This window comes from Nycticebus coucang, chromosome 4, assembly GCF_027406575.1.
Source record: "Nycticebus coucang isolate mNycCou1 chromosome 4, mNycCou1.pri, whole genome shotgun sequence".
Taxonomy (NCBI): Eukaryota; Metazoa; Chordata; class Mammalia; order Primates; family Lorisidae; genus Nycticebus; species Nycticebus coucang.
In genome coordinates, this window is record NC_069783.1 from 141,432,612 (window position 1) to 141,448,859 (window position 16,248).

At 44.2% G+C, this 16,248-nt stretch overlaps 1 protein-coding gene across 2 annotated transcripts in view; it reads right to left on the reverse strand.

Moving 5' to 3' along the window:
- Positions 1 to 16,248, reverse strand: part of ZNRF3 (zinc and ring finger 3) — a 249,219-nt gene that overhangs the window by 144,630 nt on the left and 88,341 nt on the right. The gene's annotated exons all lie outside the window — the stretch shown is intronic.

The window sequence follows — 16,248 nt, forward strand, 5'->3', positions numbered from 1 at the left end:
ATGACATCACGGTACTTACCCAGGGTGACAGCTTGAAACTCTATCTTTAAAAAATATATATATATATATATATACACACACACACACACATATATGTATATATAATATCACATGCATATATAAATATGCAATAAAATCTAGCAAAATGTTAATGGTATAATATAGTGAGTATATGAGTGTTCACTATAAAATTCTTTCACTTTTCCCATGTGTCTGAAATGTTTCATAATAAAAATTGTAGAAAAATGAAGGAAAGCTAAGTTGTAGTTTTAAAAAGAAGAAAAAAAAATTCCCTGCCTTGCTGTCCAGGAGCTAACAGACCATTCCCATGTGCATGGAGAGAGACATCATGGGGCCAGGTTTCTTCACTGACACCCCAGTGAAGATAAATAGCCTAGAATGACACAAGTTCTTCAGCTTGAGTAACAAAAAAATCCAAGAGAAACAGGTTTGGGGAGAGAAGAGAAATCTGGTTTTACACAGGTTGAGTTTGGCTGGGCTACTTCTCTCTCTCTTTTTTTTTTTTTTTGGTTTTTTGGCAGGGGCTGGGTTTGAACCCGCCACCTCCAGCATATGGGACCAGCGCCCTACTCCTTGAGCCACAGGCGCCGCCCAGGCTGGGCTACTTCTAAAACGCTGAGGTGGACTTTGGTCATATAAATTTAATTGAGGAATCCCTCAGACCCCTAACCCGGAAGATCTTGGGCAGGAACTGAAACATCTGACAAGCTGGTTCAATCTGGAAGCCTTCGCTGAATGTTTAGCTGTTTGTCTGCAAGACTTACTAAGTAAGAAAACCGAATATGGCTATGAGTTTACTCATGGAGGTTATGTATGATTCAGGGTTTTACAGATTTGTGTACCTATCAACTATTAAAGGCAGGGACACCAGCTGAAGCTGGAAACACTCTGATGGGCCACATATCTGTGATTTTCATAGCAATTCAGGTTGGGGTGATACAGATTCCAAGCTATATTCTTGGAAACTCCTCCCCCCCTTAACAGAAGGGTGCTGCCTGCCAGCCTCAGGCAAGCCTCTCACATCCTCTGGGAAAGAAGGGACAGAGGAGCTTCTTTTCTAGCACCACGGTGGGACTGACCAAAGGTAGCCCACACAACTCTTGGCTACTTTTTAATCTGTCTCCACCTGGCTCACCAGGTGTGTTCGAAAGCCTGACTCCCTGACCAGAGGACATAGCTTTCAAAATCTCAGGAATGTCACTTGGGAACAAACCTGACCACCCTAAAAAAGGAAGAAAAACTGAACTGCCTTTTACGGCAAATCTGCAAGCCTATCTGAAAATTCCAGTCACAGCATTCCTGCCCCTACCATGGACCCACCAGGCCAGAGTGGAGCCCTCCAGAAGCTGCGTGCCCTCCACAGCACACACTTTACCTCGCTAAACAAACAAGGGATGTCTTTGTCTAAATTTTAAAAAAGAACCTGTCTCACAGGCTACGATTACATCAGCAGAGCACTCTCATTCTCGGCATCAATCCGGGCTGCTCCAGTGGCTTTGAAGCGCCTCAGTGCGCAGGGCCTTTGATCTTGTGGTTCTCGCCCCAGGCAAAGCTGATACCATCATGCGGCGCCCACGCAGGGATCTGAGATCCGGGTCTAGATCCAGAGGCCAGCACGGCACCCGCCTCACCCGTTCTCACCCATTCTACCCCCAGCCAGGGCTCCATCCAGGACCCAGCCTCCAGACCCAGCTGCCAGTGTGTGTGCAACCAAGCGCACACCCTATGGCTTATGGAGCAGGCTTATGGAGAGTGGGGGCTGGTCCTTTGAAGGGGACATTGCTAAATACCTGTGGCAATAGCCTTGAGATTATGTTTTTTTAAAAAATTCTTATCTTTTAGAGATACTAAAATATTTATAGGGAAAAAATGATAAGGCTGGTTTTGCTTCAAAATAGTATGGGGGTGTAAATGAAACAAGTGGGGTGAGATGCTGAAAACTGTTGGGTGATGGTGAGGAGTATACAGAGGTACAGCGTGTACATCACACCCTCCAGTGTACTCCAGAGTACATGTAACATTCTATAATAAGAGCTTGGAAAAAAAAAACTAACCTCTAACCCTTTTCTATTTTTAAAGTTTATTCCTCACAGACTTTTAATTTAAGAAGAAAAACCCGATTTGAAACTGGATAGCATTGAGGGTAGATCACATGTGACTCTCCTACTGTGTGCCCAGGACAGTCACTGGAGCTACTGGAGAGCTGTGAATCCACAGACCCAGCTTCTGAAGGGGGAAGGGTATTAGTCTCACCCCTGGGAAGGGTTCTTCCCTAGTTTGGGGATATAGCATCTATCTCTCCAGAAAAATACCCACGAACACACAAGAATCAGAAGGAAATAACAGAACCCCAAATCCATTACAGAAATTAGGTTAGAAATGGCCCCTGGAGTATGCACTCCAGGCTGCTTCATTTGCTAACTCCTTTCCTCCAAGAGCTACAGGATACTTGACCAGCATTGGATTCCCAGCACCACCACCAGCTAGGGCCACTGTGGTGCACAGTACATCCCTGAGCAGTCACAAGACCAGTTTTGTTTCTTACTGGCTGTATGGCCTTGGATAAAGTCACGTAACCTCTGTAAGCCTATCTTTACGCTTTACAAACAGAGAGCTATTAATGCTGACCCTATGTCGTCATTATCTCTTCTGCTGTACGCATCACCTCTTCTGATACCTTTGGTCAAGCCTACTCCTGCACGCTAGAGTAAGAAAGGGGAAAATATGGCAAAAGGGTATATGGTGACACAGAATGAGTCTATCTGCAGCTGACGACCTGTGACTGAACATGCCACACACAGATCAGGTACCAAAGAGTTAACTGGGAAATGGACATGGGCCAGGACTGGTAGGTGTGTTCAAGGCCAGAATTTCATACACACAAGGCCAGAGGCAGAGGAAAGGACAGGGAGGGAATGAAGAAGGGAAAACAAATCCTTCCCGTACAGGTGGATCCACCTTTGTGAGGTCAAACCTAAAATTCCAGTTTTTAATTCCAGAAGGCCATCAATCTAACTAAACTCCTCAGAATCAAAGGCACAACCACAAACTATGGAAAGGGTCAAGAAAACAAAATATATCATCATAATAGCTAAAAGAGAAGAATACAATTTTAGTAGTGTAAATAGAGATCTAAGAAACAAGTTCGGGGGAGGAGTCTTAGAACCCTGAAGTAAAAGTCTAAAAGTGAAAAGGCAGCTAGGACACTACATACCAACAGCAAATTTAAAATCATATGCATTTGTTAGTTTTACTCTTGAAGGAGAGTCTAGGTCAAAATAGCCACTATAGACTATTTGCCAACAATATCACACATACAAAAACATTTATATAGACTCACATTCCCTGATTCATTCAAGCACTGCTAATTTAAAGTATGAACATTCCTAATCTAAAAATCCAAATCTTTTTGGCTCAGCACCTGTAGCTCAAGCGGCTAAGGCGCCAACCACATACATCAGAGCTAACGGGTTTGAATCCAGCCCAGACCTGCCAAACTACAACCAAAATATAGCCAGGCATTGTGGAGGGCGCCTGTGGTGCCAGCTACTTGGGAGGCTGAGGCAAGAGAATCGCTTAAGCCCAGGAGTTGGAGGTTGCTGTGAGCTGTGATGCCACGCACTCTAACCAGGGCAACAGCTTGAGGCTCTGTCTCAAACACAAACAAACAAACAAAAAAAAAATCCAAAACTTCTGTCAACATGATGCCACAAGTGGAAAATTCCACACATAAGAATGTAACACAAGCTTGTTTCACGCACAGAATTATTTCATATATTATATAAACTTACCTTCAGGCTATGTATATAAAGTATATGTGAAACATAAATGAATTTCATGTTTAGACTTGGGTCCTATCCCCAAGACATGTATCTGCAAACATTCCAAAATCCAACACTTCTGGTCCCAAGCATTTTGGATCAGGGATACTCAACTTAATACTGTATATTAATTTTGGCATAGCACAGATTCTATAAAAGTCTCTCTAGTTAATCATTTTATTCCTTTTCTCCCCCAAAAATTCATTTATCATCAAGTCTTCCACTTCTATCAACAGCATAACGATAGCATTTCAGTCCCAGATCCTTACACAGCATCCAACTCTAGGCCCTCTGGACTGCAACAGGGAAATACAAAGCAGTTCAGAATGCATTCCACTGACCTCAGTGAGCCGACAATCTCGGTGGAGAGAAAGACACATCTACAAATTTAACACTAAAAAATAATATTAAGTGCCAAATAAGTGGCCACACCAGGATATTTCAATTCAGAAGCAGCAGAGACTACTGGGTGCTACAATGGTCCAAGAGAGCTTCCTTGAGTCAGTGGCCTTTAGAGATAACCCCAATGTAAGTAAGGGTGCAACAAGGCTAAAGCCTATTTGGAGGAACCACTGGACTAGAGTGAGGGGTTCTGTAGTAAGATACTAAATTGCAAAGCAGATCAGGAGCAAAATGCCAAAGGATTTAGAATATTGGGGTTGTACTCCATCCTATAAGCAGCAAAAAGCTCTGAACGATTTGTGAAGAGGAACCCGACATCTGGTAGCCGAGTGGCAGAAGGGGAGAGGGGGTGTAGGGCTTTATATCAAACAGACCACTGGGGGTGGGGAGCTCCTCACTCAAAACAGAAATGACTGCCCCTCAAAGAGCTAGAGGGAACAGTGTGCTCAGGCTCCCAGTTGTGGTTTGGTGAGTTTTTTTTTTTTTTTTTTTTAAACAAAGGGGTGAAGATCAAAAGAAACTGCAAATGAGAGCCCTCCTACTCCTCTGACTGGTCATTTCTATTCCTTTCATCTTCCCTCCAGTTTGAAATTCAGGTGAAAAGGAGAGGCAAGTGCCCAGTGGACTGGGAACCTGCTGATCCAGCCCTGGATCTGGCCTCATGTGTGACTGGGGGGCAAATTACTCAAATTTTCCCAAGCCTCAATTTACCCCTGCGACCTGACGGTCAAGGCCAGGATCTCAAGCCCCTTTAAGTCAGGGCCACATCTGGTTCTAAGCTGTGGAAAGACCAAAGCCTACAGCTAAGGATTCCTAGAGGTACCAGCTATGTGTCAATCCCTAACACCAAGACTTAAGACAAGGGGTCCTCAAACTGCGGCCACAAGAGGCAGTATGATTGTATTTGTTCCCATTTTGTTTTTTTACTTCAAAGTAAGATATGTGCAGTGTGCATAGGAATTTGTTCATAGTTGTTTTTTTTTAAACTATAGTCTGGCCCTCCAACGGTCTAAGGAACAGTGAATTGGCCCCCTGTTTAAAAAGTTTCAGGGCGCCTGCTTAAGACTGTAAGAAAGCTGCAGTCACAGAACTGGGCAACCACCTTTCCTTCTTCCCAATGAGAGGGGAAAAAGTACTTGTTATAAAGACAGCAGAGAAATTAGAAAATTCCTTTTTAGAAACCACGGGCAAAAAAGCATTTATGTTCAGTCAAATATAACTGATCAGTAAGAGTCAACTGATAAACATAACATGGGTCAAGACAACTGCTGGAATGTTCAAATGTTCCACTTCTTTCCCTAAAAACAGTTTCTGCCCTGGTTTAAGACATAAATTTCACCTTCCATCCTTGCTGTAACTTATATCTAAGTCAGCTTGACTGGGTCTGTAACCTCCATATTTGTTATCAGTAAGTAATAGGACCTTGGGTAAGTCATTTTCACTTTCTCCAGTCTCAGTTTCCTCATCTATGCAATGGGACAAGAGCAGTTAAAAACACAGGGCTGCTAGGAATAAATGAGCTCATTCGTATTGGGTGCTTAACACAGTGTCTAGCAAAAGCCAGCAATAAATGTTAGCCATATGGTATTATTTTAAATCTGTGGACCTCACCCCTTGTCTAAGATAAGAAGTAGTGAAACAAGATGTAAGAAGTCCACATGAGGGCATTTTCCAGGGAAGAAGGGACTGCAAACCCCAGTTCAGAAAGAATTTGTGTGGCCCCATCTGTGGGGAGAAACAGGTTGGCATTCTTCTCTAGAAAATAACAGCTGCCTCTCCTCCCATCTCACCCCAACCCCTCCTCCGCTGCAAATACTCAAGGATTAAGAAGACATTCAAGCTTTGTTCCGTCTCATTTCTGCTCTGGCATTCTTCACTTTGGCCCTTTTATCCTAAATGGCATTTCTGCTCAACAGCAGGCCCTACACCAGAGAAGTGTCTTGTACTTTCTCAAGGTGCCCCCAACCCTGTATTTCCACCAGCCCCACTTTATCAACTGGGAACCGAAGGTTAAGAGATGTCAGAACTACTGCCTCTGTGCCCAGTGCTCTTTTGGGCTGCTGTGCTTTGACCTGAATCAGAGAAGGGATCAGTGGTAGCTTTCCTACCCAAGAAGGGGACAAGAAAAGTAGACACATTTCAGCTTCACTTATACCCCAGGATACTGCCCCCACTGGGAGCAGACCCAAGGGGAAGTGCCTTCAAAGAGATTCCTGCCACCGGGCATGCCATCCTGATGGCGGCATTCTAACAATATCTGCTGTTGGAGGAGAAATACTTCTTCCTTAGAGACTTTCTCTCTCTCCCCTCTTTGCCCCATAAAGTATGTGAGAACCACCTAGCCCTGTAGGTGAGGATGCAGGCCAGGGGCTCTGTCCCACAGCAAACTCCTGAGAAGAGAAGTGCAGTCAAGCCCCACTCCAGGTTTTTATTCTTCACCAGGTTTTACCCTTCACCGCTTCTCCCAATACTTCAAAGGAAGTATTTTTGTACAGCCCAGGGAGGAGTGTAAACTGGCCAGCTGCTTCCAAAGCAGAGAAGTTAACCCTGAAAGGGCTGCTGGCCCAGCAGGGCAGGGGGAAGGAGAATAAGGTCGTGGGGAGCCAGGCGTGAGTCCCCACACTTCACCAAGCCTGCCCTTTTAGCCCACACCAACGGCACAGCTCTTAAGCCACTACAGAAAGGCAGGGCCTCAGTTCCTCTGAGCACGCAAACAGCTAGTTATAAATACCCTCCCAGGCTAGAGGTTCAAAGCATTCAGCAGTTAGCACTTCAATGGAAACTCCAGCTAATAGAACAGGCCTCTGTAGTGCTGCTCCCTGAGCCTTCCCTGAACCAGGCAAATAACTGAAGAGCCCAAAAGCTACCACAACAAAACCTGCCCCCAAAAGTCCAACTTGGCTTGGCAGCCAGGAGAAAACATGGCCTCAGCAGTGTTCAGGCAATAGAGCCCTTCCTAAACAGTGCAGGGGACTCCCCTCACCATGTATTCTGAATGGCAGGCCAGGAGATCTTTTCCAAGGGGCAGCTAGGGGAAGATTAAGGGTCGAGGCCCTATCAGGCCATTTTAAGAGCTTTAAAGACTCTTCAAATTCTTCAGCCTACAGAGATTATTTATACCTTACCTAAATTTAGATTCATTTTTTTATTTCTGATTAATTTGTTTAACTTTTAATTTTTTTTTCTCCTAAATTTAGGAGAAAAAACATTTTTCTGTTACCTTGCTAAAATTTGGGGAATCCTTCCTAGTAAGATTAAATGGACATTACACAGGACGCACCCCAGTTTACCAGTGACTTAAGACTTAGCATCTGAGCCAGGCGCAGCAGCTCATGCCTGTTATCCTAGCACTCTGAGAAGCTGAGATAGGAGGATTGTTTGACATCAGGAGTTCAAGACCAGCCTGAGCAAGAGAAACCTAAAAGTTTGAGGTTGCTTTGAGCTAGGCTGAGGCCACAGCACTCTAGCCTGTCTCAAAAAAAAAAAAAAAAAAAAAGAGCACTTCTGTGTACTCACTGCTGAAAACACAGTCTCCTGTGGAGCTGGCAGTCAGATCAGCACAGACATGACTCTCAAGAGCACAGATACCTTGATATCTTTGGGGGGTTTTTTAATCCCCAACCACTCCATCACAAAGGACATGGCCTCTACTAGAAACCCCAAGCATCGCAGCAGGCCCTAGCTTCCTGTAGGAGTGCCAGGTGAGGGCCTGGAAGCATGCGGGTGGGGCTTAGCTCCTGCCACCTGGCTGATGCTTCTAGGCAATCACATAGTACAGGCAGATGAGTGTTCACCCCATCCCACTGGCAAGGGCATCCTATAATTTACTGACACTGAAAAGTATGCTATAAATAGTTGGTATTTTTAATGTTGTCAGGCCTAGAAGAGAAGGGGCCTAACAGCTGTGTGGGGCCAGGGCTTTCAGTATCTAAGGGCTACAATTTGGAAACACTGGGCGGTGTAGTCAAAGCATCTTCAAAGAAAGGAACTCCAGCAGTGTCACACTCCATCTAAAGAAGAGACTACAGTAAAGGGAGAAAGGCTGTCAAAACTATCAATTAGGATTTACAAAGCACAATTTAGAAGAAGAGGGACAGCACTAAGAGTCTCTTCTTCGCAGGAAGCTCCACAATTCAAGAGCAAAAGGGAAAGCAGCCAGATTAACCCCTAAACCCCAAATGGACTTTTCTATCACATGTAGGTCTCTAAGACACAATAGGACACTCCTGATCAAATAACCACAAGATGATTAAGAAAGTTCATTTAGTCATTCAGCAAACTTTTTGAACTTCACTCTATTAAGGGATGAAAATACAAAACCCAAACAGATGAACCTTTTGGACACTTCTAGTGTGGAAGGGCAATAAAAAGTTAACAATTTACAAAAGTTAAGAGGATACTTTATTAAATCTAATTACAAGTTTGGTATGAGACTACGTACCTAAAATGAGTTATGCCCAAGTGACTAAGTTACTTCTAGGCTCTCCAGACAGCACTTACATGGAAAAAAAAAAAAAAAAAAAAAGCTCAGCAGCACCTGCAGCACAGTGGATGGGGCACCGGCCACATACAGCAAAGCTGGCAGGTTCAAACCCAGCCTGGACCAGCTAAAACAACAATGACATAGCAAATAAACAAATAAAAAAAATAGGCAGGTGTTGTGGCAGGCACCTGTAGTCCCAGCTACTTGAGAAGCTGAGGCAAGAGACTCGCTTAAGCCAAAAAGTTTGAGGTTGCTGTGAGCTGTGACAGCGCAGCACTCTACCCAGGATGACAGCTTGAGACTCTGTCTCCAAAAAAAAAAAAAAAAAAAAATCTCTACCTTCATTTGTTCTTCTGAAATAACTTATCTCACTGTATTTCCTAAAAGTGAAGAAGTATGAGGAAGGGAGAAGAGTGGTGAACAAAACTCAGCCCTGAGCTCTTGACTCTAAACATAAATGCCTGTGGCAAATGAAAACTTAGAATGAAACCAGGAGAGGGTGGTGCACATGTGCATATGTCAAAGGTCACACCTATTGAAGCAAAATTAAAGATGAATACGTTAAAGTTGCTATTGAAACTTTGCATGCAGATTTTGAGCCTTTTAAATTTTTCAGAAATCAAAGCAGCGCCTGTCGCTCGGTGGGTAGGGCGCGGGCCTCATACACCGATGGTGGCGGGTTCGAAACTCGCTCTGGCCAAACTGCAACAAAAAATAACCAGGCATTTCAGCAGGTGCCTGTAGTCCCAGCTACTCGGGAGGCTGAGGCAAGAGAATTGCCTAAGCCCAGGAGTTAGAGGTTGCTGTGAGCTGTGACGCCACAGAACTCTACCGAGGGCAACAGCGTGAGACTCTGTCTCTAAAACAAATAAATAAATAAATAAATAAATTTTTCAGGAATCAGCTCAGCACCCGTAGCGCAGTGGTTACAGCGCCAGCCACATACACCAAGGCTAGCAGGTTCAAACTCAGACCAGGCCAGCTAAAGAACAATGACAACTACAACAAAAAATAGCCAGGCGTTGTGGCGGGTACCTGTAGTCCCAGCTACTTGGGAGGCTGAGGCAAGGGAATCACTTAAGCCCAAGAGTTTGAGGTTGCTGTGAGCTGTGACGCCAGAACACTCTACTGAGGGTGACATAGTGAGACTTTGTCTCCAAAAAATAAATAAATAAATAAATAAATATTTCAGAAATCATCAAAATTTTCTGCTGGTGCAAGCACTAAAACAAATTCAGGGTATTCTACTATTCCTCCTAAACTGAAGCAAATACAGAAGACTCCAAGATGGTGAGGGACCTCAAAACCATCTCCATACAGAATAACAGAAAGAACTGGGGGTATGTGGCAAGGAGAAAACAATTTTATTGGTTTTACTGGGGTGGGGGAAGGTTGGTGACAGAAGAGAACCACTTCAAAAATCTGAAGGCCCATCAATCACATCCTAGTGGCTCTATGTTATGAAGTGAGTTGCACCTCCCTAAAATTGATATATTCAAGTCCTGAACACCAGTCAGAATGTTGACTCCTTGGAGATAGGGTCTTCAAAGAGGTTATCAAGTTAAAACAGGTCATTAAGATGGGACCTACTCTAATATGACTGGTGTCCTTATAAGAAGAGGAAATTTGGACACAATTACAAAGGGAAAACCTCCAAAAAGAGATAGCTCAGAAGAAATCAGCCCTGCCATCACCTTACTTCCCATACTTCTAGCCCCCAGAACTGTGAAAAAATACATCTCTGTTGTTTAAGCCACCTAATCTGTGGTATTTTGTCATGGCAGTTTTAGGACACTCTGAAAGGCAGAACCAGAACCAAGGAACAGAAAGTTTGGTTCAGTGGAAGGAAGTGCTTTCTGACAATCAGTACTCTGCAAGAAGAAAAGTCCTTCTCAATGCTGGGTGGGGAGGGAGGCTGAGCCTCACCATTACTGCAATAGCAGAACCTTGGGGCCCCATCAAAAGTTAATGAGGCAAAAAGCTGAATGCCCCAGGCTAGAGAGAGCTCAATTGCTAACAGTATCCATCAGGTAGATCAACCCCAATTTTAAAAGTTAGGGGGGAAAAATGCCCTAAGCCAACATTCTATGAAATATGACACATAAAGATAAATTTCTCATTCATTTTTCTCTTAGCACCTCTAAAGGGGAATATCTCAGCCCATCATGGCAAATATCCTTCCCATGGGCAACCAGAGTCAGCAAAGCTTATTTAATTTTTAACACATTAACCGAGGTTGAAAAACCTGAAAAATGTATGTCCATTCAACTAAACCAGGCAGGTCCCCCAAACCAGGCAACCGAACTCACAGCCTAAGAGTCAGAGTTGGGGAAAGTGGCCAGTCCCAAACCCAAGATGCCAGTCTGGCAGAGGGAGCCCCGCACATCAGCCCGAGGGAGTTCTCCTTCCAGAAGGCTTCCCAAACATTTCATTTCATTCAACTCTAAAACACCCACTTTGGAGGACGGGGAGGTTCTAAGATTTTTACACATGTACATGCATTAAACACAGAGGCAAGGCCAACAAAAAGGCATTTAGGCCAGGCAGGCCTGTAATCCCAGCATTCTGGGAGGCTGAGGCCAGTGGACTACTTGAGTTCATGAGTTCAAAACCAGCCTGAGCAAGAGCGAAACTTTGTCTCTAAAAAAATAGCTGGGTATTATGGCCGACACCTGTAGTCCCAGCTACTTGGGAGGCTGAGGCAAGAGAATCACCTGAGCCCAAGAGTTTGAGGTGGCTGTGAGCTGGGAGGCCATGCCACTCTCAACAAAGTGAAAAAGAAAAAAAGCATTTAGGACTAGGGGCGCATCCCATTCTCTTACCTAACCGCTCCTATAGTTCCCAGAGCTTGATAAGTCAAGTCACAAAGACTGTCCCCTGCTTCCTACTGTCCAACCCTCCAAAATGCATACAGAACAGGCCACTTGGAGCTGAAACTGGGCTGACTTTGATACTATTTCATGCCCACTTTAACAGTACTACTGTTTGACTCTTTTGTTAATCTTCCCACTCCAGTAGAAATTAAATTCCTCAAAGAGAGAAACTGTTTCTCAGTTCTTTTATGCAACTTGATACATCCCATCACCCAATTATAAAGAAGACCACAAATTGGGCAGTTCCTGTGCTCAGTGGGTAGGGCGCCAGCCCAGTATACCGAGGGTGGTGGGTTCAAACCTGGCCCCAACCAAACTGCAAAGAAAAAATAGCCAGGCATTCTGGATGCCTATAGTCCCAGCTACTCAGGAGACTGAGGCAAAATAATTGCTTAAGTCCAGGAGTCAGAGGTTGCTGTGAGCTGTGACACCACAGCACTTTATCAAGAGCGATAAAGTGAGACTCTGTCTCCAAAAAAAAAAGACCACAAATCTTCTAAGCTGAAATGGAAGAAATATTCCTACCACTGGTGAACAGCCCACGCTAGTTGGAAGTTAACATGGTCTTGGCCATCCATGACCATAATCCAATGAGACACCAACTGAACAAATGGAGACCCTAACCCAACCTAATACCGGCTACCTGGAACAAAATGTCCCCAGGTACCTTGGACTTTGAGAAAAAGGAATTCTGATTCTGTGACCAAGTCTACTTGGGAAGTACCAGATTAAAATAGAGTGAAAGATTTCTTTCAACAGGATTTCTCTGAGCCGTTAATTCACTACTTTGCAGTATACATCTCCAAGAGGGCATGTCTCAAAGTTAGTTTCCCATGGAACCCTTTCACCATGAAGTGAATACTCTGCAAGGCAAGTGTTTTCCAGATGAAGCCTTGAGAAAAGCTCATCTTGAGGCATACTCCAGAGAAATGTGTATACATACATCTACTTTAATACAAGTGTACCTGACATCCTAAAAATTCGCAGCTTCCCAAGCCAAAATAAATCAAGCCACTCAGTAAAGACTCAAATCAGCAAGAACCAGAAAACTGTCCCTGAGCACTGTCACTGCCAATCCCCCAAAGAACTAGGGAGCAGAATGTGTCCTGATCTTACTCAGACAATAACAAAGCTAAGGTTTGTGCTGTGGCGAACATCTTTCCCGCATAGCTAAAAGGTAAGAGATAAGTATCAAGCTGGAGAAAAAAAAAAAAAAGAAGAAAGCCACTTAAGCAGAAAGGAATAAAGGTCACAAGGAGCTGAAAGTATGAAAAGCAAGGTAAGATGAAAACCAAAGATTAAACATTCTACAGAAAATTCCATTTGGACTGGCCCAGTCCATTCTGTACCTCTTGCCCTAAATAAGAAAACTGACATGTGCTTTGGTTCTGGCGAGAGCAAGCAATGTTTCTGGAACAACTTCACCTTGGTTACATATTTCTTCTTTAAACATTCCAAAGTTGCTGAGGGCCTCCCAGGAGCATCTGCTCCTGTTACTCGGGAGGGAGTTAGTTCCTGTGGAAAGTGTTTGTTTAGTTTGATTACAACTTTGAAGAGGGGTAGGAATTCTGGCTCAGAAGAATTTAATGGCCGGGCCCTTCTCTTACATAATTTGTAAACAAACAGAGTTTATCCCAGTGTGGCTCACTTGGCTCACAGGCTGGATTTAGAAAAATATATTCCTCATTCATTTGGGAGAAGCCACAGTAAGGCCTGTCAATAACCAGAAAAATGTCCAAACCAGCCTAGCACTCTATTGCCTAATCCTAAGGGACCTGGCTCAAGACAGGGCACACTTACAATCTCCCTTCTGAAACCTGGGGCCATCTACAGATGCAGTGCAAACTGAAGGGTTATGGATAGAACCTGAAAGGCAGCTGATGAATTGGTCTCCAGAAGTTTCTACACACTCACGATACATTTTTTAAAACTCTCAGAAAAAAAAGTGTTAACCAAGGTCAAATGCCACAACAGCAATTTTCCCCCAACGTGTCATGAATGGTCAAATATATGGATGGAGAGCAATTTGTTACTAATAACAGGCCAAAGCTGGTGTGTGATTTATCTTTAATAAAGTGAATTCAAGGTTGTCACTACAATGTCACTTACTCCCTTAAAATTCCAGGCTGCTCTCAGGAGAGGAGTGACCACCAAGGAACAGCCCCCAAATGAGCCCCCTGACTGCGATATAATGACAGCTATAATTACACACAGTGCTGCTAGAGAACATAGGGCGGGAGGGAGTCATGCCATAAAAATATATCCACACACATAGACACCATCTATGTTCTGGCTGTGGCACCCACCAGTCTCTATGATAGAAGTCAAACATCCTTCGTGGGCATTCAAAGCCCTTCCCTCTCATCCCCTACACACCCTCAGAAGTTCATCTCCTTTCCAGATTCCCCCGTTAGGGTGCTTTCTCCCCACTCCTGTTCCTGCCTCTGACACCTTTCAGAGGCCCACCTGCAGATTCCCCCATCTCCTCTCCAGGAATCTCACCCAGCCCCCATGCCCAGCTTATAGATGGGAAACTGAGGCTCAGAAAAGGTTAGTCTCCCTAGGTTCCACTTAAAGGATAGACCAGGGAACACATCAGGTTTCTTGTATCCTGGCCATGCCTCACTCAGCCTTGCCTTTCTCCCTACCCTGCCATGAGCACAGTCCATCCCTGGTGGCCTCCAAGTCTACACAAGCTAGGAAAAGTCCCACTGGGTGCCAATCAGCCTGGGTTTCAGGAAAAAAAAATGTTTTTCCTACTGCAAGAGCCAACAGGGGTGAATCCAAGCACCAGTCTTCCCTAAGAACCTAGAGGTCCACCCCCCAGGACTTTTTCTAGGTACTTTGGGCCCTAGGTATGTGGCACTCAGCCTATGCATGTTACTATCACTGTCACCATCTCACAGACACATCCTGTCTTTCCCGCTGGCCCGTAAGCCTACCCCTAACAGACAGTCAAGAAATGGGTAGAAGTGATTCTGTGAGTACTATTCAGAAAATATTAAGCCCCACAACCAATACCCCTCTCCAGGAAAAAGACAGTATTAAAGCTGGACCTCAGAAAAGCAAAGAGTAGCCAAACATAGCTTGAAATATCCAAAGCCTGTTGCAAACCTCTTCACCTTCTACCCAAGAATACAGTAACAAGGATTCATCATACAAAGAGAAGAAAGCAAGTTATCTCACTTTTTTTCTTACTAACTTCCAAATCCAAAGTCTAATGGAGAAACTGAGGCTTCCAGATACAAATCAGATTACATCAAATTCACTATGTAAATTAGGAAAGAATTCAGACTAAAAGAAGGTTCTTTCTTTTTTTAGCTGAACTACATTTCTAGGAACATAAGCATACACACCTGATTTGTATGATCATTCTAAACCAGCAAGGGCAAGTTTTAGTCTGATTACTTTCTGAGAAAGTTAATACAGTGAAAATCATTCTGGTCTAAAGGTAGCACCCACAGCAGTGTTAGTAAACAACCCCAACACAAAGCCCCTAGGAAAGGTCCATGCTTAAAAGCTGCCAGGGCCAGTTGCTGTCCATTCCTACAGAACAACTTTCCCATACAAGTTATGCCTCAGACAAGTGTCCCTAAAACGCCCACCTGAGACCCTAGGACATTAGCTTTGTTCTCCAGCCAAACAAATCCAATCACTAATTTTAAAAACATAAACTCAGGCCAGGTGCAGGGGCTCACGCCTGTAACCCCAGCACTTGGAAGACTGAGGCAGGCGGATTGCCTGAGCTCACAGGTTCGATAACAGCCTGAGCCAGAGCAAGACCGCGTCTCTAAAAAAATAGCTGTGTTGGGCAGTGCCTGTGGCTCACTGAGTAGGGTGCCGGCCCCATATACTGAGGGTGGTGGGTTTTAACCTGGCCCCCAACCAAACTGCAACAAAAAAATAGCCGGGCATTGTGGTGGGTACCTGTAATCCCAGCTACTCAGGAGGCTGAGGCAAGAGAATCGCCTAAGCCCAAGAGCTGGAGGTTGCTGTGAGCTGTGATGCCACAGTACTCTACCGAGGGTGACAAAGTAAGACTTCGTCTCTTAAAAAAAAAAAAAAAAAATTGCCAGGTGTTGTGGCAGGTGCCTGTAGTCCCAGCTACTTGGAAGGCTGAGGCAAGAGAATCATTTGAACCCAAGAGTTTGAGGTTGCTGTGAGCTAAGATGCCACAGCACTCTACCAATGGTGACCAAGTGAGACACTGTCTTTTTAAAAAATATATACATATATATATATAAACAAAGCAGAGGACCTATGGCTGTATTATCAATGTATCCTTTCCTTTTCTTGAGCAAAAACAAATTGCATCCAACTCACTGCACATACCGCAGTCCAGCTAAGCCTAAAGAAAGTGCACCAATGCAGAATGGATTTTGCTTCTGTTCCTAATTTTGACGGCCAAAAGGGGAAGAGGCAGACAATGTCCCAAGTGACACGAGGCAAACTGATGCTCCATAAGGACCATTAGAGAATGCAAACATCACCACATACAGTCCCCAGGGGTAACTAATTCAACCCTCTTGGACTTTTTTTGTCCAAATGATATGTGATTACCACACATCCCCTCAAAAACAGACTTGCACACTATCCAATGCCACTTCACAATGTGTTCCTAAACATTTCTGTCTTCAAAATAGTAGGG